The sequence below is a fragment of the Lolium rigidum genome, chromosome 1 (assembly GCF_022539505.1).
Source record: "Lolium rigidum isolate FL_2022 chromosome 1, APGP_CSIRO_Lrig_0.1, whole genome shotgun sequence".
In the NCBI taxonomy this organism is placed as follows: domain Eukaryota; kingdom Viridiplantae; phylum Streptophyta; class Magnoliopsida; order Poales; family Poaceae; genus Lolium; species Lolium rigidum.
Window position 1 is genome coordinate 36,557,307 of NC_061508.1, and position 20,553 is coordinate 36,577,859.

Below are 20,553 nucleotides of genomic sequence, written 5' to 3' on the forward strand. Positions count from 1 at the left end.
TCAAAGGGGTAGACCGCGCGGTCAATAGAACTAGGGTTTCACCGAAATCGAGCCTCGGAGGGTGAATGGCCCCAAAACTTGTGTGTGTCCACGGAGAATGCATAAAAGTGATACATTTAAGAACTTAATACCCAGACACGATACAAAACACTTAAATAACTAGAACCACACACATACCAAAGCGCTTAAAGAACTAGACCCACACACGAACCGAAACACTTAAAGAACTACACCCACACAGGACCAAAACACTTAAAGAACTAGACCCACACACAAACCAAAACATTTAAAGAACTACACCCACACACGAACAAAGCACTTAACACTGGGTCGACACATGACCCGCTAGACACACGGACTCGACACACACACATATTAATCAGAAGTCGAAATCTTCGTCCTCGCTGGGGGTGTCCTCTGAAGCGGTACTTGAGAGGTGCCATGTAACGGTCCCGGGTAGCACCCCTAATAGATTTTCTTGTTCTTTTTCTTTTATGCATCATCATGCATCATGCATCATATCATCCACAATATTTTATCAAATAAAAATTATTTGGAATAAAACTATTTTGAGTTTCCCCCTCTCATAAGGTTTATTTAATAAACCTCTCTTCTATGTTTCTTTTCACAAACCCTGAACTCCCACAACTATATAGTAAATAAAACTAATTTCAAATACTTTCAATTTAAAAGCAAACCTGGTTCTGCTTGTTTTCAAAAATAGTTTCCAACCAGTTTTCAAAACAAAAGGAATTTTTTTTTTAAAAGAGAAAACCCCCCCTCTAACCTAACCAGCAGCCAACCCCTGGCCCTTCTCCCTTTTCCTCCCCGTCCGGCCCACTTTCCCCCTCTCTCTTCTGGCCCAGCCCACCCGCCCAGTACCCCTTCGCTCCCTTCTTTCTCTTTCCTTGTCTCCTTCCCTCACGCGTTTCACGCCGAAGCAGAGAGGGAGGAGCACGGCGCCTCCACTTTATGCCGCGCGTGGTCCTCCTTTCCCTCCCCTTTATCCCTGGCACCAGCGCATCCACACCAACTCTCACATCCTCATCCTCTTTTTCCTTTTCCCTTTCTTCCTCTCCAAGAACAAGGCAGAGGAGAAACTACCGTGAGCCACCGCGCCAACCTCACCGTCGATCCGCCGCTACAGACTACCCCGCGTCAAGCCGATGCCGCCAGCAGCTCCGCCTTGATCCCCTCTCCCTCCACACCGAAGGAATCGAGCCGGGGTGCACTAAATCGTCGCCGTTTCCACCGTTTCTTCTCCGACTCCGGCGGACAAAGTCGTCGTCTCCGGCGCCGGTCGTCCACCTCCGACCAAACGGAGTTCACCGTTGACCTCCTGGTAACCCTGCGGTCCTCCTGGACATCTTTTCCCCCTCCTTCGCTTCCGTTTTCTTCTCTTCCCATGGTGACCACCACCTCCGTCCGCTCGCAGATGCTCGTCGCCGGCAAGGTTCCCGTGAGCCCCTTCGAACGACGCCATCTCCATCTTGTTCAGCGCATCGAGGCGCCCCTCCTGCGCCCTTTCCCCGTCCCATCTCGGCCTCCCTCGTCAAGGCCGTCGCCGTCAGGACGCTCCTGCGCATCAGCACCGTCGCGTCCGTATCCCTCCCGGTGTCCTCCGCCCTCCTCGAGCCGTCCGCTCCGCCAATGACCCCCTGGGTGAGCCGCCGTACCTCCCCCTTCTTTTCCGTGTCCAGCGCGCACCGTGCGCCGCCTTCCCGTGGTCACCGTCGGCCAGTTTCAGCGCCAGACGGCGGAGGTGCTAACCTCTTTCAGTTTCGTCAGGTAAAACAGAGAACAGCAGCAGCATCCCAAGGTCCGCCAGCGTGGCGTCCAGCGTGGCCGCGTAGGCCCCCCTCGTCAGCGACCACGGGTCAAATCCGCCCGGTGAGAAACCTCCCCCAGATCTGGATCTCGTCCTTTTTGCGCTAAACCCCCTGGATCTACTCAAAATCAACCCGCAGTCCTCCCCTGTACATGATTTTGTTTTCGGGTCCTTTTTCATTTAAAATAAAATGCTGGTTATCTATTTTAAATAATAAATAAACACTAATCTGTTAATAACTTTTAATTGGTAATTCAAAATAAAATGTGTTATATATGAATTTTGATCAGAAAAACACGAGGATCATGAATATGCCATCCATTCACCTGTTTGCATCATGCAACATGTAGTTCATCGACATTCGTGTATGTTTCACCTTAATGACATGCGGAGTATTTCGGACACCGACTATGGTTTTCCCCGCTCCGTTTAATATTGAAGTAGCGCACCCTTGCCATGCTATGCCATGTTAACAACCACTTAACTTCGCCGGTAGAAAATGCAAGTCCAACTCTAATTTGTTTGTCCGGGGTTCCGACTCCGCTTAAATTGGATAAGTTGCATCGCATCATATCTGCCATGCCATGCATATCATATCATGATCATGCTGGATCTTCTTTATCCGTAGTTGTAAGATGTGCATTCGATGTTTGTTGTAGCATTTGCTTCTTCTCGGGATAGGATCACGAAGTGTTGATGTGAGATACGACGAGTTCTCCGACATGTTCTTCTGCAGCTTTTCACAGGCGAGCCCTCTCTCTTCACCTATTTTACTCTCTCCCTCGCACTGCTATCCTTATGTTGCGATTCTGTATCGAGTCACGTGTCATATTCCACTTGTTTACCATAATAATCCTATATGTATCATTCCTTAACCATAGCCGTTGCTTGATGTTTGAGCCTTGCGAGTCGTAGGCGTGTTTAGGTTCTGTTGTTTATCTCGATATGTTATCGGGATATGTTGGGTTGTTGGGAGGTTATCACATGCTATATCAGTTGTTGGAGATACACATGCTTTACTTAATTGTTAACAACTAAAATTGTAAGCAGAGGCATCTGTGAGCCCCTTTGCGAAAGCATCGGAACTTTGACTCGCTAATGTCCCCTAGGACCCGAGTTCTTGTTATCTGTTCCGAGAATGAGCGCTCTACCCATGCGTGGGGATTCACTGGGACCCCCCTCACCCATTACCTTTTCTCAAGTTAGTTGAAAAGGGGGCCACAACCTTGGTTTTATTTGGTGCACGCATATTTATTACTGTTGCCTTCTGGTGTTTACTTCCTGTTGCCTTCGGGTGGTTTATTTTTGTACTGTACTGCATAATTGCTAGACGACTTATCTAGTGCTTGGCCGTTAGTGCCCGCCTAGACGCCTACGCAACCTCTGGGTCCGTCTCGGAGTACGGCCGGACTTCGTCACGGGTAGCTTAGTTGGGTGGCCCCCTAGACTTTCTTGTTGAACTGGGAACGGTCTTGTTGTGAGACATCCACCCGTCGTAAGTGGGTCGAGCATGCGTATGGTTACATTTGGGCAACCCCTGCAGGGTGTACATCTTATCGATAAGCCGTGTCCGCGGTTATGGACGACTTGGAATTGTATGACTTGATCATAGAACAACTTACACCTTTATGTTGTTGCTAATGATCTGCTAATAACTTGCGTAGTAATATAGCATTACTACAACCGATACCTAATAAAACTTGTCCACCGTTGAGTGCCTTTTACATTGCCTCTTCGCAATTGTTGAAGGGGATATGTCTAATCGGCTGGGTTATGTTTGTGTAGTATTTATCTGTTACCTTGTGCGCTCTCTTATCTTATCTGAGTAGACGGATGTTGTAGCGTGTCTCTATTGGTTATAGTTTTGCTGCCGCTAAACCTACCATATAGCCCCAGGCGATATATATATATATATACTCGCTCGGCGAGCATAGCCATTTCTAGTCTCGCTAAGTACGTGCCGGAGTTCGTTCCTTGGTACTTACTCTCGCCTTTCCCCTTTCTCTTTTGCTTCCTCCCTTTTGTCGGCAACCGATGGCCCGACTTTGACAGGTACGAGATGACGACGTTAGCAAGGTTACCCTTCCGGCTTGGCACTGGGCAGGGTTATGGACGCCACTCGGTTATCTTCGGGACTCTTAGTCCAATTTGTATCTTGTCCGTACTCGGACATATTCGATCTTCCGTATGATTTGGATCTTTGTATTGTATATTTGTATCTTGACTCGTTGGAGTCGTTGTTGTAATATATGTATCTTGTGGGCTCTATTGTAATCCTGTTGTAATGTTACCGCTCGTGTTAATTCCTCTGGCATCACGTGTGTGATTCGTCGCGCACGTCGTGACGGAGGGCGTCTCTGAATCGATATCGTGCGGATTTCGGCGGGATCGCTGGAAACCTCATGGTACCGGTTTGGGGGCGTCACATGCCACAACCACCGTTCATCATTCTCCCCCCATGTCGACGCCTCTCCTTTGGCTTACTCTGCTTCATATTCGGCCCTCCTCTGCCGCTTTCCCGCCCTCTTCTCCCTCCTGTACGTCTGCTTCTCCTTCCAGAATGCGCGCTCTGCCTCGACGGCTCCGGGATGGTCTCTCGCGCCACCGTGCCATGAACTGCTCGTCCGCCTCGGTGGTATTAATCCGCCGCCGGCCAGACCTCGTACCGACGCGCTTCACCTCGTGAGCGAAGTAGCGGCTCGAGTGAGAGACTCTGAGCTTCCGTCAGAGACCTGACCTCCGGGAAGTTCATTTCGTGGCGTGGCCGGCCAAACTTCCAAGCCGCAACATCGTATGCGCGGGCAGCAGCCTCCTTCATGTAGAAGGTGCCGAGCCACACACGCGTACCACCGGCGGTGATTTCAGCCGCGAAATGTCCCGTAGGCCGCAGGCGAACGCCGATGAAGCCCGTGTTGCTACGGCGACGAGGAGCCATCTCAGCGGCAGCTCAGCTCAGAGGATTTTGTGGTTCTGTTGGATGAGAGAAGCGATGAAGGGAGAAATGTTGCTGGTGCTGTTAGTGGAGAAGACATGGCTATATATAGGCCGGCAAGGGGCTGAAACGGCGGGAAAACTTGGCGGGAGGGAATGGGCGGGAAAGGGTGGGCGGGAAAACTTGGCGGGAAATCATGGCGGGAAAAAAAAGGCGGGAGAGAAGGAGCGGGAAAGGGTGGGCGGGAAAAAAGGGCGGGAGAGAAGCAGAGTGAAAGGGTGGGCAGGAAAAAAAGGCGGGATAGAAGGAGCGGGAAAGGGTGGGCGGGAAAAAAGGGCGGGAGAGAAGCGGCGTGAAAGGGTGGGCGGTAAAAAGGGCAGGAGAGATCCTTGTTTCCACATGTACCTATGACCTAACCAAGCTCAAATGGAGGCACACGCCCACCGGGGACCCCCGATGGGATGCGATCAAAGGGGTAGACGGCGCGGTCAACGGAACTAGGGTTTCTTCGAAATCGAGCATCGGATCTAGGGAATGGCCCCAAAACTTGTGTGTGTCCACATGGCATGCACAAAAGTGATTTGTGATGGTTCTACATCCAATGCTACCCCCGGGTGTGTCCGACTTCTCGGACAGGGGTTCCTACACTTAGGCGGATCTCGCATGTATAGGGGGAACTCCTCGGAGGTGAACCGGAGAGAACCTTGGGATCATATGGGATGATCCTTGTTTCCACATGTACCTATGACCTAACCAAGCTCAAATGGAGGCACACGCCCACCGGGGACCCCGATGGGATGCGAGTCAAAGGGGTAGACGGCGCGGTCAACGGAACTAGGGTTTCTTCGAAATCGAGCATCGGACCTAGGGAATGGCCCCAAAACTTGTGTGTGTCCACATGGAATGCACAAAAGTGATTTGTGATGGTTCTACATCCAATGCTACCCCCGGGTGTGTCCGGCTTCTGGACAGGGGGTTCCTACACTTAGCTAGCGGTTCCGCATGCATAGGGGGAACTCCTCGGAGGTGAACCGGAGAGAACCTTGGGATCATATGGGATGATCCTTGTTTCCACATGTACCTATGAACTAACCAAGCTCAAATGGAGGCACACGCCCACCGGGGACCCCGATGGGATGCGAGTCAAAGGGGTAGACGGCGCGGTCAACGGAACTAGGGTTTCTTCGAAATCGAGCATCGGATCTAGGGAATGGCCCCAAAACTTGTGTGTGTCCACATGGCATGCACAAAAGTGATTTGTGATGGTTCTACATCCAATGCTACCCCCCCGGGTGTGTCCGGCTTATCGGACAGGGGGTTCCTACAATTGCGGGGAGGCATTCCTTAACACCTGCTGCAACATACCAGGCAAGTCAAGGGATAATGTTTCAGCTAGAGTCGATATTGAGGAGATATGCGACAGGGTGGCTCTACACATGCAGCCTCCTGAGGGCAATCGAAAAGGTTGGTTAAAGCCGCATGCCAAGTACTGTCTTGATAGCGCCGACAAGAAGGAGGCATTTACGTGGCTCAAATATGACGTGATGTTCCCTGATGGTTATTGTTCGAATATGAGTAAGGGAGTCAATCTTGCTACAGGAAAAATAAACGGGCTCAAGAGTCACGACTATCATATATGGATTGAGCGGCTGATGCCGGTGATGCTTCGAGGTATCTCCCCGATCATGTCCGGCGAGTGCTTGCGGAGGTGAGCCATTTTTTCCGCACGGTCCGTGCTAAGCGAGATATGTACCGAGGTGATTGAGAAGCTGCGAAGCAAGTGCCGGACATGCTATGCAAGTTAGAGATGATATTCCCCCTAGGCTTCTTCACTCCGATGTTACATCTCATCGTGCATCTCGCCAACGAGGCACTCTTGGGGGGACCGGTGCAGTATCGTTGGCAGTTTTGTATTGAGAGGGAGTTCAAGTATATTCGGTACAAATGTGGAAACAAAAATAAGATTGAAGCATGCATAGCTGAGGCAACTCTCCTCCATGAGATGGCAGACGCCACGACAATGTACTATGCCAATGATGTGCCCACTAAGCATAACCCGGTCGCTCGGTACAATTCCGACGAGCCCAAGCGTGACCCAAAGCTCTTGCTCTTCCAATATCCCGGTGGCAAGGCCGGTGCCTCAAAAGTGGAGAACATTTCGCTGAAGAGAAGGATTGCATAATGCTTTACGTGCTTATGAACATGGAGGAAGTGGTCGATTTCATGAGGTAAAATGATGAACCAATTACTTTGCAACCAAGTAACTTGGTTTTGGTCTAATACGTATTTTCTCCTTTCGGCCGAATTCCATGATGAAATGTGGTCAGGAAGAAATGGTCCCACTCCCACGCAGTGGTACACTCTTCTGAAAGAGGGTGCCCCGCCCTTAAATAAAAGCTTCGTGAACTGGTTCTATGAAAAAGTAATTTCTCAAATGTTCCTCTTACTTTGCAATCCGTGACTTGTCTTATTACACGTAACTAATGCACGGAATAATCTGAACTGAACTTGTAGGGAGCTGATCCCAACGTTGAGATGACAGACGAGTTGAGATGCGTTTCCCAGGGTTTTAACCGTAGAGTCCATACGCATGACAAGTATGATGTAAATGGGTATCGCTTCCATACGGAGTTTCACCAGAAGAACCGGCCTAATGCAAAAACAATAAATACTGGGGTCTACACCCGCAGAGCCGATGATCTTGATTACTATGGAAGGTTACAAAAGGTATACGAGTTGACGTTCAACAACGCAAACATAGAACTCAAGCTCTTTGTGTTCAAATGCCACTGGTTTGACCCACACGGTGGAATGAGAAGCACCCCCTCCATTGGTTTAGTTGAAGTTAGGCCTACAACCACCTACAGCGGATCCGACGTCTATGTTGTGGCTCACCAAACCAAGCAAGTTTATTATTTGTCCTACCCATGTCAGAATGAGGAACTCATGGGCTGGGAAGTCGTGTTCCAGGTATCGCCACATAGTAAGCAACCCATACCCTCCGAGGACGATTACAACAACATTGACCCGGTAACATATGAGGGAATTTTCTATCAAGAGGAAGAGCAGTTCGGGGACCTTCAAATAGACATAGGTCTTCAGGAGCTCCACAACGATGTACAAATGCGTGGTGAGACCGTGGTGGACCCGAAGGACATAGCTATGCTCACCAAGCGCAATGCGAACAAAGACAACATTGTCGAGACTCAACCGGAACCCAATGCCGACCATGAATACTCATATGATACTGATTTTGATAGTGAGGCTGAGAACCCAATGCCTAGAGATGAGAGTGGTGATGAATGGTGAGGGTCTTTTATGCTTAGTACCTACATTATCATTATGCTTAATACATACATTTGTCATTATGCTTAGTACCTACATTGTCATTATGCTTAGTACCTACATTTTTCATTATGCTTAGTACCTACATTTGTCATTATGCTTAGTGTTTACTCATTTTCAACATGCTTATTAATTATTTTCTCTTTTCTTATGCAGGTAGTTGCCCAATATGAGCGGACGGAAGGCATCATCGAGCTCCTTGCTTGATCAGATGCATCAGCGGAAGCCGGGGCCGGGTGCTTCCGGACGGAGTGGAAGACCCATTGTTCCCACCCGGCGTTACGAAGACGCGGACGGAGGACGGGGAGTACGAGGGGTGGACGAGGGGGTGGACGAGGCCGGAGGACGAGGGGGAGGACGAGCCGGAGGACGAGGGGGAGGACGAGCTGGAGGACGAGGGGGGGATGCACAACTCCTTCTAGCTGACATTCCCTCTGCTTCTGGCTCAGTGGCTTCACAGTCTATGGACGAGGAGGAGGACACTAGGGAGGAGGAGGAGGACACTAGGGAGGAGGAGGAGGAGTCTAGGGACGAGGAGGCTTCGACGGAGATGGCTCCGAAGAAGTTGCGGATTCGTGGGGAAGCGCAGGTTCCCGATGAGAGTAAGGAACCTGCTACGGAGGATGACAAGTGGCTCCTTGTCCCAGGAAAGATAGAGTAAGTAGTAAGGTGATTTCATTTTCGTTATGACACTTAGCATTTTCTAATGTTTGATAATTGTGCAGAAATTTCACATATACGGGGAAGAATGTCCGCGTGCCGGGGAGTCCGATTGGAGCTGCTATTAGGAAGTACCGGCCGGGGATGTACACTCCGGTCCTTGGAGGCGAGTCCAAGCTAGCCTACACTTGGGAAGACTTTGAGATAGCGCCTTACCCTGGCTTTACTTCCGCCGCCGACGCCGTGATCAAGAAGTTTTGGGTACGTAATGCATACTCTTTGGGTTTCATTCATATGTAGTTGATAACCCCACCGTGATAACTCATGCCTCTCACACTTTCTGTTATGCTTGATTGCAACGCAATTATAGGGTGGCGACTGAGCATAAGGAGAGGGCGGACGTGATCCTCCGTAACATGTGTCGGAAGTTGACACGGCAGCAGTGGTACAACCAGAGGATCACGTGCATCGGCCACTTCTATGCTGAGCAGGGCATAAGGTACACAAAGCCTGAGATTGTGCAGGGACTCGCCCCGGCTATGACGATAGAGGACTTCATGTTGGTAAGTAATTGTCAATGCGATTCTATGTACTGCGGCTAACTTGCAACTATATTGTTTGTTCTTCAAATGAGTTTTTATTTTGCAGGTTGTACCACATTGGGCTGATAATAAGAGGGCCGCCTTCATGGAGTTGGTCAAGAATTGGGTCGGCAAAAACCCCGATTTCAAGGCCGTGAGCGACCGGAACAAGGCCAACCGTGGGCATCAGGGAACACACAAGTGCGGGGAGCGAGCAGCACCGATCGCTATCGGGACCGTCTGGTACATATAAAAATGGAACAAGCTACATTTTTTGATTTTCGATGATATGCATAACATTTGTTTTGTGATGCGGGGAAGAAGCTCGGGAGGGAACTTGGTGAGATGGAAGCGTGGACGCACATGAAGCTGGTGACGCCCGGTCCGAACGAGCCTCGGCCCGCTCCTGAGATGTACTACGGCAAGGCCAAAGAGAGCAAGGAAAAATACTGCGAGGAGTACGCCAAGCTCCATCCAGAGGTGGAGGACCCTATGACCGAGCCGGTCGACGAGGTGGCGATGATGCTGGCGGGGTCCGGCCAGCCGCATGGACGTCCCGCCCGCCTTGCTCGGGGGTTTCAAGCCTCGGAGGAACTTCACGCAGATCAAGGCTACCCTCCCTCCGGCAGCTACGCTACCTCCTCGCGGTCTACATGCCGTTCTCGGGTAGAGGTAGATGTAAGTCATCCACACTTTCATCCTCTATTTTGACTCTTGTTCCTGAATGGCTATGTTGATGAGACGCATTATTTCTGAAATTGTAGACTCAGCTCGAGGCGGCCTATGCAGTAGCTTACGAGGAGTATCTCGAGAAGATTAAGGAGCATGACCTTGTGAAAGATGCCTATGTCCAGTGGACGAGCAACCGGATGGCGGTAAGTTTCAATCTCTATGGTTGCAAAACATCATAAGTCCCCATGTTTGAATCTGAGCTATCTCTCCCTTTTCTTGCGGAGTTTCACTCGGTTCATGATGACCAGAGTGCGAGAGGAACCACTCCCGAGCCACCTCATCCGGGGCCGACGCCGGTGTTCCCGTCCAAGGAGGAGTTCTATTGCATGTACAAGCGTCGCCGTCGGCTGACCCCGGTAAGTTGCTAACTTGGCTAAGTTACTAACTTGGTGTGACATGGCTAAGTTGCTAACTCCCTCCAACATGTAGGGATTGGGAGAATCCGGGAACGACACTCCTTGTGGTACGCCGATGCACCCAGGTCGCCATTCTCCTGGTGCTTCTGCCGAACCTCGGCATGGTTCTGCTTCCGGTGGTTCTCGTCGTGGTTCTACCTCCCCGAGCACCGTCGAAATACAGCGGCCTCACTTCACCCACTCGGAGCTAGATCGTCTGGAGCTAGATCGTCACTCGGGTGGTGCACCACCATAGTTTCTACATTGTACTAGATGCATGACACATGCTATATGTGTAGAATGATCTATGTAGGATGACTATATGTACCGTATTGCTTGTGTGCTATATTTGTACTAAATTTGGGATTTGGTGCCATATTTGTGCTATATCTGTGATGTGAGCTATATGTGTGCAATTCATATATGATACTGCTATTTTATATGCAATTGCTGTGCAAATGGAGCAAAATCAGGGAAATAAAAAAATCTGGGCAGCAGCTGTGCCGACGGTGTCACCGTCGGCACAGGCCCATAGCTGTGCCAAATGGCGAGTGCTGTGCCGACGGTGAAACCGTCGGCACAGCTGGCCCAGGTTTCGCGCGTTTTCCAGTTTGAATGCCACCGTTTTGCCGCCGGTTCCGGGGAAAAAAAAGCAAGCTGTGCCGACGGTGTAACCGTCGGCACAGCTGGGGACGTTGACGGCAGCCGGCGTGACGGCTGGTTGGCTCTGCCGACGATGGGGCGGCCGACGGCCACCGTCCAGCCGTCGGCGTACGACTGTGCCGACGGTGACCCGCTACGCCGACGGTGCGTGCGCGGACCCCGACGCCTCGTCGTGCCGACGGGGAGACGCCGACGGTCACCGTCGGCAGAGCCTATGCCGACGGTGAACCTTACTGTGCCGACGGTGCGGGGCCGTCGGTGTAGCCGGTTGTTCCCATAGTGTGGTGGCGCCATGAAATCTCAGGGGAAGCTCTCTCCTGCTAGTGTATTACTACCTATAATACTCCTAAATGTATGTAGTTTCGGCTCTTGGCATAAGAACTAAGGAGTGAGTCGCCTAAAAAGAGTTAAAAAGGTTGCTGCTTTTCCCTTGGTTAGTCCAATAGTGTGCACGTATGTGGTAGAGTGTATACACATATGCATTTCCTTTGTAATTAAAATTTGGAGATTGGACTTTTCAGAGCAGGTGCTTGGTGAGCACCCATATCCAGACCGTGTATACTGCATCAAGATCCGCGCAAGTTTTTTTTTGTTCCCCTCTCAAGCAATTTTTCATTTTTGTATCTCTCACACCACAAATTATTTGAACTTGAAATTTTGCAGATACTTAAACATAACAATTGGAATGTGGGAATTTTTTTTGAATTTTTTATATCATTGTCTATATATGTATTTCAAGAATTATTTAAAATTTAAATTTGCACAAAAAATTCCAAACTATTTTTCCTCCATTCTATTTGTTATTTTTGAGTGGCTTTAAAAAAATCTCATCGAAATATTGTATAATTTAAGAGATACAAAAAAGAGAAAGAAAAAAAATGGGAAGGTGCGCAAGAGCGCACCTGCTCCATTCAACATTTCTCCTCTTAAAATTTTAATAGCATAAGCCTATTCTTCTACGGTATACGGCAGGCCGGCAGGGCATACGCTATCAGCAAGAACGCAACCACCAAATGCAAGGTAAAAGTTAATTAAAGGCTAACTCTGGATAGGGGAGGTTTTATGAAAGGCATTCTCCAATACCGGAGGTTTTTGTAAAGCTAAAAGTGTACATGGAAAAAAAAGTCAAAGAAGACAGTTTGGATTATATTTTGTACATAACAAAGAAGATTATTTTCTCGTAGTCCACCCTACAAAACATTCAACCTGGAATTGAAGTACTATATTTGGCCCAAAGAAGACACGTTTCAATGTATTCTCCCTAGGTATGCGAAGGTATTTTTAGCTAGATTTATTTGAAAAAAAAATATTTGAAATGTCAAAAGAATTATATAAAGACCATACAAATGCGTGCCCATGGTATGATCACATGCAAAATTTCTGTGGAAAGGACATTCGTTGTGATTTGGAGCAAAGAACAGGTTTGGTCATACGATAAGTTGCTTTTTATAACATAGACCTTTTTTTTCCCGGAGCACTATTTACTTCTTTTATCCGGGAAAACTACAGACATAGCAAAGATAGGAGCATGGACATAGAAAAACCATATTCCAGTTCTACAAAAAATTAAATAGTTTTCTAATTATTAAGCATGTAAAAACAGTATGTGCCTCCTTTTGGATAAAAACAGTATTTCTCATGAACATAAACCTTCTGGCTGGTGAAAAGCCACATGCCTTTGCGATATCCTCATGGATTATGTTGGCGTTGGCTTATGAAAATGTGATGCCTACCGGCCACGTATTCAGCACACTAACCAGATTTGGTTTTCCCAAGACATAGCTTGAGATGTTGGGTCGTTGGTGTTACCAAAACACGGTTTTAGTGCGTAGCTGCCATATTGCCAATAGTGAGAAATCGCAGGAGTTTATTCAATCTTCATTGACATATTATAGAAATTAAAAAAGGTGGCGGCTAACCAAGAGTAGCTGGTGTATTTCAGATAACAAGGCACACAGGTGCTTGGCTTTAAATTAATAAAGCCGCAGTCGGCCAGAATCTGATACTGGAATGCTGAAAAACAGCCTACAATACCACAAAACAGCACACGCAAAAGAATAGGAAAATGAAAGCACAACTTGTAGAAGTCGAAGTCCTCCACGCAAAAACGACACTAGGAAGTAGGCAATGCAGCGCCGAAGGAGCTGCCGGCTGGCTTGAGGAAGGACCAACATCGTCTGCAGGTTGGGCACGAGGCATAACCATCCTTGTTCGTAGTGGAGGACCTAGGATTTTAACAAAGGGTATGCTACATTCAAAATTTAGCGCATTTATTGGTGTTTTTTCTTAAAATATAGAGAAAAATATATTAAAAACAATTAAATATGATAAAAATAATTAAATAAGAAGGGATTCTGGATTTAATCAAAAAGGTTAATTCTTGGACACATACAACACCGAGGGGCGTTGTAATATTAAACTAAAATTTTGCCATTGCGTCCGACCCTAAATTTCCAAAGTCAACTGCATGGTAATCAGATTATACTAAAATAAACAATAAATATGTAAACAAGATGATACCAAAAAACACAACGGAATATATAAAAATTAATCGTATACTTAATTACCCTTCCCTCTCGTACTGGCTTGAAGGACACCGCACCGTCGGACGCTGGATGCGCTCACCCTGAGCTAAGGAAGGTACTGCTAACACCCAAGGGCAGAAGCCAGGGTTACCTCGCCGAAGCCAACATGCCAAAACGAACTTGAACTGCCACCTCCGAGGAGCGTAAGCTGGAATTGCGATCGTTGAAGAAGGAGCATGACACCAACCAGGACGGCGAGGACGAGCAGGAACCGACGGCAGCGCTGAAGCTCAGGACACAAACCCTTTCCCCTCCCGCTCAGGATCGAGGGCGCCAACCCTGCCGGCGAACATCAACACAAGGCAACACAAGTTGGTGTATGATTTTCCCTTAATAATCTTAAGAAAAGGCTGCAGCTAGTATGAGGAAGAGAAAAAGAAAAAAAGAAGAAGATATGGTTTTGCCACGATCAACCACTAGGTAGCGGATTAGGCGCGCAGATCGCCTTCTCGCTGGGATGCGTATGTTGGGTTGGCCGGTGCGGGTGGAGGGGGAATCCATCAGGAGCCGGCAACCGGTGCGCATCCTCATTGCATGCCGCAACCCGGACAAGCTCAAGGGTATTGTCCAGCTATTCCACAAGAAGCTGGGCTACAACATCGGTGTCCATGTGGAGGACGCGGCCAGGGCGTCGCACTCTGCCCCACCTCCCCCCCCACGCGCGGGGCCGAAGGACGAGGACGACGATGACGATGATGTCGACGACCTCAACCCGTCCCGCAAGGAATGGGATAGGCTGGGAGCGCGCGACAAGGCGCGGGCAGCGGCCTTCACTGCGGCGTCGGTGGAGGGGCCGGCTACCCACTCGGCCTCCGTGTTGCCGGACTTGGCGAACCTTGGGGGGTTCGCGGCGACCTTGCCGGTGGTGGAGGACCAATACGGAAGCAACCTCAAGGTGTGGCCCCTCCCTCTCCACCAGCTGGAGTAGGCCCACGCGGCGACGCAGTTTTTGGTGGCCGGGGTGGTGGGTGAGCCGCTGGGGGCGGGGCAGTCGGCTGCGGCCTCTCCTCCCTTGCTGGACTCGTCCGCCCTCCTTACATCGGAGTTCGATGGGGAGGACTCGGCGGGTTCCCCTTCATACTGTGGGGGCATGACCCCGCTGAAGACGGAGGATGGTGGTGACGAGGAGATGCGGAAGGCTGAGGGCCAGGTGGTCTACCAGGGCGCGCCGACGTCCGAGAGCGTGGCGGGCGTGCCTCGCAGATGTCAGACCAGGACGGTCCCTGCGGAGCCAGCTAGGAAGAGCGCTCACCTCACGGGGACTGCGACCCCCGTTCTTCAGCGAGCTCAGGAGAGGACGGCGGTGAAGAACCTTGACACATGTACGATCAAAGACTTCTCCATTCTCCCTAATCTTCCGGACTCACACCTAGTTACCGTTACACACGATTGTGGGTTGGCTTTCGAGCGGGAGCAGCATACGGTGTCCAAGATCCTCTCCCTAATCAGGGCCAAAGAGGAGGCGCAGGTTGCGCTTTCCCTTGCGACCTTTCGCAAGGAGGTGGAGCTGGCAAGGGTTGCCCACTCCACGACTGTTGAGGGGACCACGACAGATGGGGCTGCCGGGTGCCTCCCTCTGGACGACGATTCCACGTTGGTGGATGTTCCTGTCCTGGCCGCCACCCGACCCACCACGGGTGGCAAACCCATGGCCGTTGTGGCGTCCCGTCAAGGACGGAGGAAGGCCCGTCGCGTCTAATGTGTGCGGGCTTCTATAACATCCGTGGGTACGGCAGACCCGGGCACCGTTCCCAGATCGAGGATTTTATGACCCGAGAACACCTAGATTTAGTAGGGTTGCAAGAGATGATGAAATCGTCCTTCACGCCTGCAGATCTAAGAGGAATCGACCCCGGGGGTATTCGTTTGGCACCATACCCCGGCGTTCGGACGCTCGGGGGGAATGCTCCTTGGTGTGAATGAAGATGCCTTTGATGTTCTGGGATGGCACTCGGGCACCGTCTTCATCCGTGTCGACATGAGGCAGCTAGACATCTCCAAGGAATGGTCCATGTTTGTGGTGTATGGGCTGGCCGACCATCGTAGGTCCCCGGAGTTTCTTCAGGAGCTCTCGTTGGCAGTGGGGGCCTGCCCCCTTCCCCTTGTGGTGGGGGGATTTCAATATGATTAGGGGATCAGAGGATAAAATAACGACAACATTGACTGGCCACGGGTCCATTGCTTCAATGATTGTGTCGCTAATCTTGCCCTTAGGAAAGTCCGAAGGACAGGGGCAAGGTACACCTGGACAAACAACCAACTGAATCCTGTCCGCTGTGTGATCGACAGGGCTTTCATGTCCGTAGATGGAGAAGCTCTCTTCCCTCTTTGCTCCCTGGTGGCGGATACTATTATTGGTTCTGACCACTCCCCTCTGATCCTTGGGTCAGGGAAGGAATACAGGAGACGGAGCCCACACTTCTTCTTTGAGAAGAGATGGCTCCAGAGACCCGACTTTGGGGATCTGGCCTCTGATAAGTGGCGTGTCCTTATGGCTGAGGTCGGGAGCTGCCAGGATCCCATTGAGCGGTGGCAACGCGTCTCCGCGGGCCTGTGACAGTTCCTGAAAGATTGGGACCTCAAGGCGGAGCTGCTTGCTCGGATACAAGTCCTTGATGGCTGCGTGCACTCCACAGGTTTGGAGGATGAGGGTTGGGCCCTTCGCTACCATCTGGAAAGCCAACTCACCCATCTGTCCAAGGCGGAGGAGGAATATTGGCGACAACGGATTCGTGTGGACTGGCTCACCAAGGGGGATGCGAATACGGCCTTTTTCCATGCCTTTGCCAATGGACATCGGCGTAAGTGCACCATCTCCGACCTTAACACTGATTCGGGGATCATTGTGGAACCAAAGGCTCCGCAAGCGCACGTTTATGATTTATATCGTGCGCTGATGGAGGATGAAGGGGAACCAAATCTCTTCCACCTTAACCCCACTATTTGGCATGGGTCGGGATGTGTGTCGGATGTGGAGAACGATAATCTCATGATTGCCTTCTCGGGGGAAGAAATCGATGAGGTTTTGGCCAGTATGAAGGTGGACACGGCGCCTTGACCGGATGGCTTTCTAGTGGCCTTCTTCAAACGTTTCTGTGAAACCCTTGATCCTGGATATCGCAAATGGCTTCGCTCTTGGGAGAGTGGACAACTCCAGGCTCAACTTTGGCGTGCTCTCGCTCATTCCGAAAGTCCCCGGGGCGGAGGACATTAAACAGTTTAGGCCTATTGTGCTGATCACGGGGCGGTTCCTCGGCAATGCCCACCGTGAGGGGCTTAGGGTTTAGAGAAAGGCGACGATGGAGGTTCCAGGAGCGAGACGGTACACGACGTACCCAGGTTCACGTCCCCGCGGTGGAGGATCGCTACGTCCTGCTAGCAATCCACTATATGAATATATGTGTACAGGGGGCCGCCATAGGCGGAGTTGTTATATCTAATCTAATTCTAATTTGCGGGCTGCGATGTCTAGGTGTATCGCCTCTATGTATTTCTGTTTCTGAATATGTCTGTCCAGGGGGTGCCCCTGTCTGGCTTTATATATCAGCCAAGCTAGGTTTATAAGAGTCCTAGGAGGATTCGTATTGGAGTCTTCCTTCTTGTAATCCAAGTTGATATTCCTTGTGGGTCCAGCTTGTCGAGTCCTTGTGCTGGTCCATCTTCATAATCTAAACCGAGTATGGTAATGTCGGGTACCCGAAGGGTTATGCCCACATGAGTAGCCCCCAAGTGCCTGGCCGAAGTGAAGCTTCGGGCAGGGACTAAAGTTGTCATGATGAGGACATCCCTACTACACCACTACCTCCGTCATTGATAAATGAAGATGAACCTGCTGTGAAGCTCAAGTCCAATGAAGTTCGGATTGGACCAATTACAAGGGCTCGTGCGAAGCTACTTAAACAACAGGTGAGCTTATTTCTAAACGGTACTTTGATTGATGAGAACTTTATACTGCCTAAGTCCTATTACTTATGTATCATCATGTATCAAGAGGAGACGAGCATTGATACGTCTCCAACGTACCTATAATTTCTGATGTTCCATGCTTGTTTTATGACAATACTTACATGTTTTGCTTGCACTTTATAATGTTTTTATGCGTTTTCCGGAACTAACCTATTAACAAGATGCCGAAGTGCCAGTTCCTTTTTTCTGCTGTTTTTGGTTCCAGAAAGGTTGTTCGGGCAATATTCTCGGAATTGGACGAAATCAACGCCAAACATCTTATTTTTCCCGGAAGGTCCCAGAACACCGAAGGAGAGTCGGAGGCGAGCCAGGGGGGCCCCACACGACAGGGCCGCGCGGGCTCCACCCTGGCCGCGCCGGCCTATGGGAAGGAGGCCCCGTGGCCCCTCCGACTCCGCCTCTTCGCCTATTTAAGCCCTTTCGACCTAAAAACACAGTACCTTTTGACGAAACTCCAGAAAGACTCCAGGGGCGCCACCGCCATCGCGAAACTCCAATTCGGTGGACAGAAGTCTCTGTTCCGGCACCCTGCCGGGACGGGGAAGTGCCCCCGGAAGCCATCTCCATCAACGCCATCGCCTCCATCATGCTCCGTGAGTAGTTCCCCCATGGACTACGGGTTCTAGATGTAGCTAGTTGGTATCATCTCTCACATGTACTTCAATACAATGATCTCATGAGCTGCCTTACATGATTGAGATTCATCTGATGTAATCGGTGTTGTGTTTGTCGGGATCCGATGGATTGTTACGTTATGATTGTCTATCTACAAAGTTTATGAAGTTATTGTTGCTGCAATCTTGTTATGCTTAATGCTTGTCACTAGGGCCCGAGTGGCATGATCTTAGATTTAAGCTTTATACTTATTATTTAGATTGTATCTACAAGTTGTATGCACATGTCTATGTCCGGAACCAAAGGCCCCAAAGTGACAGAAATTGGGACAACTGGAGGGGAAGGCTTAGATATGAGGATCACATGTTTTCACGGAGTGTTAATGCTTTGCTCCGGTACTCTATTAAAAGGAGTACCTTAATATCCAAGTAGATTCCCTAGAGGCCCTGGCTGCCACCGGCTGGTAGGACAAAAGATGTTGTACAAGTTTCTCATTGCGAGCACGTATGACTATATATGGAAAACATGCCTACATGATTAATGATCTTGATATTCTGTCTTAATGCTATTTCAATCCTATCAATTGCCCAACTGTAATTTGTTCACCCAACACTTGTTATTGGAGAGTTGCCACTAGTGTAGATAGCTGGGAACCCCGGTCCATCTTTCATCATCATATACTCGTTCTACATGTCATTGGAAGTAGTATCAACTATTTTCCGGTGCCATTGCTCCTGTGTTATTGCTACTGTCTGTCGTATTACTTGTTACTATTGCTCTCATATTACTTGCTACTTTCAAATCACCCTCGTTACTAGTGCTTTTCCAGTGCAGCTGAATTGACAACTCGGTTGTTAAGGCTTATAAGTATTCTTTACCTCCCCTTGTGTCGAATCAATAAATTTGGGTTTTACTTCCCTCGAAGACTGCCGCGATCCCCTATACTTGTGGGTTATCAAGACTGTTTTACGGCGCCGTTGCTCGGGGAGGCATAGCTCTACTCATAAGTTCACCTGGGGAGTACACTCTACCTCTCTCTCTATTTTTATTTTGTTTTGCTTAGTTTACTTTTGCCTAGTTTATTTGTGCTTAGTTTATTTCTGTCTTGTTTTATTTTTCTTAGTTTACTTTTGTCTAGTTTCTTTTTGTCTTGTTTTATTTTCCTCATATACCCAAAATTCCATAAAAATTTGAAAAATCGAAAAATTAAAAACTGCTATTATGGGAGAACCTACAACATATTTGGAGCTTATTGAATTATATAATAATTATAGAGAATCAAGAACGGGAAAAGTTATGAGTGCTGTGATAGAAAAATTGAATACAATTGCTAAAATCTTGCTTAAACGCCATGATATAAACTGTTGCTCTCAACAGGACACTAAACATCTTAAATTTCAATGTGGCTTTAGTGAGGAATTTTTAATTAAGAACTATAATCGGAATAGCTATATTCATTTTGGGTTTGAAGAGGTAGAACAATTTGTCATATTTATGGGAGCCTCGAGATAGAATCCTTCATGGTTAAAAATTATGAAACTTGTGTTGTTTGTAAGGACCTTAAAGATTATGTCTCTTCTATCCTTAATTTTTGCAATGAAAGTTACACTCGATAATCCTTATATCATTGATTATAAAGAGAGACTCATTAATGCACAAGAATGCACTCACAATTTGCGGGGACTCGTGGAAGAAGAAATTGATGAACCCGAAAGCTCATTGGATGAGAAAGAGGAGGAAATTGATGAACTCGAAAGCTCATTGGATGAAAAAGAAGAGGAGAGTGATGAACAAAAGGAGGAAGAATGGATTAGCTACCCATGCCAACCTTCTAATGAGAGTAACTCTTTATCTCTTACACTATTTGATTGTCCTCCATGCTTACCGAAAGAGGTTGAATGTTATGTTCCTGTGGATTCTCTTGAAATATTCCCTATGAGTAAAACTTGTGAGAATAATTATGCTACTTGTTATTTATGATAATCCATGCTACTTTGATAAATCTTATGATAATGCTTTGTTTGTGCCTGATGTCGAAGTGCATGGTACTAAAGAATTTTGCGTAGCAAATGTTTATGATAAAGCTCTTGATGATGGTCCTATGTTACTTGATAATATTAATTGTACTACTAATGAAAATGGGATTGGAGAGGTCTTGACATTATCTATGAGTCCCATATCTCTTGAGATTGATCAACCATCTTGCTATATTATTGATAAAGAAATTAGTACTAAGCAATACATCAAAAGC